This window comes from Oratosquilla oratoria, chromosome 1, assembly GCF_046742065.1.
Source record: "Oratosquilla oratoria isolate Oo_2021 chromosome 1, ASM4674206v1, whole genome shotgun sequence".
Taxonomy (NCBI): Eukaryota; Metazoa; Arthropoda; class Malacostraca; order Stomatopoda; family Squillidae; genus Oratosquilla; species Oratosquilla oratoria.
This window is the reverse complement of record NC_134777.1, coordinates 19,081,136-19,087,135: the sequence shown is the minus strand read 5'-3', so window position 1 is coordinate 19,087,135 and position 6,000 is coordinate 19,081,136.

The following is a 6,000-nucleotide window of genomic DNA, read 5'->3' as shown; positions in this document are numbered from 1 at the left end:
CGAAGAAATTAATGTATGACGAATTCGTCTATTCTATTCTATTCAAACCTAACCTACCGCAACCTACCTATACAATTGAGCCATGTATATTTATATCTATATAAAATGTATATCATACATGTATACAAGGTTCTCGATGTGTACACTTTTCGTCTGCTATGAGAACTTTTCAAGCGCGGGAAACGGTACCTGCAAACCTGCGAGCCACAGCTCTCACACATGAGAACAAAATGTTCTCACACTTGACATACATTGTAAAATGTGTTTTTTTCCTTATAAATAATTTAACTGATTATTGTACGATATAAAGAGCATTCAATTGAATGTAAACACTTATTCTATCAGTAAACAATTGAAAAATAATAACAATACCTGTTACCCTGTTAGCCGCAACTCTCACACTTGAGAACAAAATGTTTTCACAAATGTGATATGCTTTATTTTCCTATTAAAGTTTTTTACTGATGATTGTAAAAGAAAAAAAAATAATCGTTTGACATAAAACACTTATTCTGTCCGTAAATAAATGTAAAATAATAGCATGATTATCTGTAAAATGTACATTTTTGCATAACTATGCAGTGTTGGCAATCCCGACATTTTACCCCGTTAATTCCTTCGAAGATATAGTGCAAGTAAGTATGAATTAGATTAGTATACAATTATAAAGTGAAAATAGCTGCATTAACATTAGTTCGTCTGAATTTAAATGTTGCTTAACCATTTCTCAAATTTCTTCACAGATCACTCTCTTGACATGGCCTCGAAGCGAAAATTCGTTGATTCCTGGTTGGAGCAGGAGGCTTACAAGGATTGGATCGAGCGTGTAGAGGACGACCCTTACAAGGCTCGCTGCAAAATTTGCAAGACTTCTGTTGCTGCAAATACCAACTGCCTGAAAAGACACTCTTCCTCAAGACACCACACCCTTCAAGTTGAGGTTCTGCAAAGATCAACACCATCAGAAGAGGATGCTGTGACTGCTGCAGAGATCAAATTGACATCTTTTTTTGTAGAACATAATATTGCCTTTAATACTTCTGACCATCTTATTGACTTATTAAAGAATATTTTTCCTGAGTGTTCTACCCTACAGAAATGTTACTTAAAAAGAACAAAGGTGAAAACTGTTGTTTAGTATATGGAAAACTATGAAAGTAACAAACTGCACCAGAAATTGAGAGAAAATAAATTTTACATCATAGTATATGAAACCACAGATATTGACACTATAAAAAGTTGTGGAATTGTAGTACGGTTTTACGATCCAGAGACAAAGCAGGCTCTTACAATTAGCTAACATATTTGCAGACAAAAGCACAACAGGTGCCACTGGTGAAAGACTCCATAAAATTATAACTCAATGCCTTGAAACTCATAGTATTCCAAAAGAAAATTTTATAGGATTTGCTTCCGATGGGGCGAGCAACATTACAGGAAAATATAATTCACTCACAAGTCGCCTCAATAATGAAATGCCTGGGATTACCATCTTGAAATGCGTTTGCCACTCGGTGCATTTGTGTTCATCTCAGGCTTCCAAATTTCTTCCACGTAGATGTGAAGATCTCATTAGAAACATCTACAGCCATTTTTCGCATAGTGCAAAGAGAATGCATTTATTTAAAGAATTTCAAGAATTTTGCGACGTAAAACCGCACAAAATGTTGCATGTCTGTCAAACAAGGTGGTTGTCATATCACGCAGCGGTAGAAAGATTGCTTGAACAGTGGGAGCCTCTCAAGCTATATTTTATAAATTGTAGTGCAGAAGACCGCCTACATTCTACAATATCTATCTTGGACACTATGAACGATCCATCTATGAAACTATATTACACATTCCTGAACTTCATATTGCCTAAATTCAATCATCTTAACCTCCTCTTTCAACAGCAAGAACCAACAATTCAGGTCCTTCACAAGAAATGCCATGATCTATATACCGATTTGCTGAGATGCTTATTTAAGAGAGATGAAATAAATATGGCAAATGATATAGCATCTCTTGATTTGGATAATGTGGCACTCTATCTTCCTGTAAACCAAATGTATTTGGGATCGGACATGCACTCACTTTTGCAATCAGAGGAATATAGACACAGGAAGGAATTAACGGGCGATGTATTTAGACGCTGCAGGCAATTCATTATCATAGCGTGCAAAGAAATCAAGAAAAGATTTCCTCTAGGAAATAATGAATTTGAAATGTTGAGAATTTTTGTACCAAAATTTTTTTTGGATGAACGCTCTCGAATTTCTATGCCAACACTACGAGATCTTGTCAATGCGTTCCCAAGAATTACTGTCAATCCTCAACATCTGGATGATGAATGGAGAGCAGTGGAAAATGCAGAAATTCCCGAGGAAATAAAAATTATTTCCAATCCAGAAAAATTCTTCACTGCTCTAAGCACATTACGGGATGATTTCAACCAGCCAATGTTCGAAATATTTTCTAAATATGCTCTAGAAGTGCTTTCCCTTCCTACCTCCAATGTTGATGTGGAAAGATTGTTTTCTAAGGTAAATTTATTAAAATCAAAAATTAGAAACAAATTGTCAACATCTACTCTAACATCTATCATAATCTCGTCAGAAATGATAAAAGTTGCCGGAGGATGTGTAAACTTTAAGCCAAGTTTACAATTGGTTAAATTCATAAAAAATCAAAGTGTGTAAATTGATTGTAAATACTGTAAATATTGTTACTTTTTTGTATAATATACCATATTATAGTGGATTAACTTGTTTTTTTACATTTCCTAAATAGTTGGTCTAAGGAACATTTTCTTCTTTAGTCCCCCGTCCAAAACTATGTTTTCTATGACTAAACAATCAGAAAATGGTTGTGAGAACATTAGGCTGAGAACAGGACGAGAACCCTGCATGTATATGAAAAAGGTGGGTAAAGTTGAGGACCGGGAGATATGAGTGGCCGAATACACCACTGACTGGGCTACGTGACCTAGCCTGACCTCTAAACATGATCCACTACCTGGGCTATCTGCCGGACTCTGGCTGTAGTGCATTTTAGCCTCCAATTAACCTAAATTCATTACATTGTACGCACCAAAGAACCTGAGAAACACCTTAGAACTGACCTTATGTACATTGTGAAGAAGCCAGTCGAATGCAGGTGAATCTTATTATTGGGAGTTTATTTATAAAACTAGTGATGGAAGAAATGGGTTTTAGGAACCAGGTGGCATATGTGCTCAAAAAAGTTTAATAAAAGATGTCTCCATTATTGCAGAGACATAAGAAAAATAATTTGAGAAGTGGGTTACCTTGCTTTCCTCCAACACCCAAGCCACTTCCATCATTGGCTGGACACTTTAACACAATACTTCCAGTCATCACACGATTTTTTTTTTTTGGGGAGGGGGGGGGTCGAGAACACAGTAGTCCTTTTAATAACACTCGGAGCAAGTTTTCACGCACAAGAAAAAAAATCACACATCACTCAGCACAGACCAATTCAAAACTAAGGTGGCGCCCGTCCGATTTTGTTTTCGCTATCAAAGAAAGCCCTGTGACTGGCTGAAACGGGTCACGAGATTCGACACAATTAGGTTATTGGCTGAAACTATTATTACATGAAGCATCCGCAAGATGTCTCGTCTGTGCGCCCGCGAACAATTAGTAATCAAGAGACAATTGTAGCTGTATAACGTATGTCACGATTATTTCTTTAATTACACGACAACGAAATGACACGTTTCTCGCTACTTGAAGTGTCTATTCTAGGGCCCTGTTCTACTGTTAACACAAAGCTATGCAGGCCCCCCACCTTTTATATTCTTTTTAGCAATTGTACTTTTTGTGTGTGTGTGTGTGTGTGATCGACAGCTATTTCCCTCCCGGAAAAGAGCTGAGAGCTCATATTTGACCGATCTATGGGTAATGCTGTGACCTTACACGCACACACACACACACCCAACTCCCCGCCCACGAGAGTTGGAGTAACGATCCGCACCGCAGCGATACTGAAATTATTTCACCCCTGGGCGGGATTCGAACCCGGACCATTGTAGTGGCAGCCGGGAACTCTACCAACTGCACCACGAGTGTGAGTGTGTGTGTGTGTGTGTGTGATTCACCATGGTTTCGCCTTGGTCTTTGGATGACGTGCTGGACCCGTGAACGGCAGCTATTTCCCTGCCGGAAGAGAGCTCGTATGACCGATCTATGGGTAATGATGTGACCTTACACGCACACACACACACAACTCCCCGCCCACGAGAGTTGGAGTAACGACTCGAAGCGCAGCGATACTGAAATTATTTCATCCCTGGGCAGGATTCGAACCCGGACCGCTGTAGTGACAATCGGGGACTCTACCAACCGCGCCATCGAGTCGTGTGTGTGTGTGTGTGTACATCAATGACAATTAATCTAATTCTATTTGCCAGTGAGGAAAGCAAACTTTACAGAATGGAAACAACATTTCATGTGTGGAAACAGGGGACCATGAAATATGTAATGTTGACTACTGGAGAAATAATACCCACAATCACGGGAATTAGCTTAAAACGTGACTGTTCAGATTGAGGAAATGTGTAGGTTAGGTAAGTACAAAAACGGTGGTGCATGTCTGTTAAAATACTGGGGGAGGGGTGACATGAAAGAAAGGAAAAATGTAGCAGTAGGAAGGCTGGTATCCATGCAATGTCAGGAAAGAAAAGGGTACCATGGAGGACACTGGGGCATCAACAAATTATCACCTCCACCAACCTCGAATGACAGTCGGAGATAATGTAAAAAGTAAAGATGGTACATAAATGAAAATTGGAGAGGGCAATGAGAGATGAGCATTAACAGTTACCTCATAAAACAAGCGAGGATAGGAATTATCTGACCTCAAAAGCAGTAAAAACAGAGCCATATTCATAAAGAAAATCGATGGGAAAGACATATTGCAAAGCATTCCAGGAAAGCAGATTTTGTAACAGACTTTATGTTTTTTGTTATAATTATCGCATAGCTTTTACATTCATTTTCATCTTACTTTATACTCATTTAATTTTTATTACATTTTCATGTATTTCATTATGTTCGTCCTATTATTAGTGTAATTTGTCAGTGGTGGTAATGAATAGTGTCATCCACCAGGAGACACATACAACGCATTTCTCACCTTACAAGAACACCATTCCTTTACAAAAACCTAAAGCGAAACCAGTCAGGAATAAACTCTGATTAAGACCCCTGTCTCTCTCCTTTTCACCTACATCACGTGTATACAAATTCAGCCGACTGGATATGTGCAAAAGAGACCTACATGACGTATCTAGAGTACCAATACCAATCAGCGGAAACAAACACTATGGTAGCACATAAATCGTACTCACCCTTCTACCCAACCCTGTGGGGTCATCCATGACAAGTTCTGTCAGACTCTCAATCTCTGCAGTCTCCAGCCAAGTACTGTTTATGGCCTGAAGAATGACTGTGGTGGGAGAGGAAAATGATAATGTAAGATACAAACTTCATTGAAATAAATGGAAATTTGTAAGGCACCTGGGTTTGATGGTTGCCATGGTGAGTGTCTGACAGAGGAGGAGTTATAGTAGAATAACTGGTGAGAATGTTCAATAAGGAAGCATATCAGTTGACTGGAAGAGTTCCATGTATAGGTCCACAATACAAGGGATAAGGGGACAAGTATGTATGTAGTAGTTTTAGAGTGATCAGTCTGTTAAGTTTAGTCAGTACTGTGCATGGGTGTCGAGAGGATTGGGAGGGGAATAGAATAACTGGACAAGAGCTGGGTGGGTTTAGCAGAAGAACAAGTGCTTAGACTTCTGTGAAGTTTTTGTAGCAAGCCACATGTGATAAAATTTGGAAGTGGGTTAGGATGTATTTTGGGCTTTCATGTATTATGGAGAAGCTGTAAGGCAGGGTTGGCAGAGACATTATGGAGTGTTTTACAAAAATATGGAATAGGATGAAATCTGCAGAGGGCAGTCAAGAGTAGAGTTTATGTGAGCATCAGAAA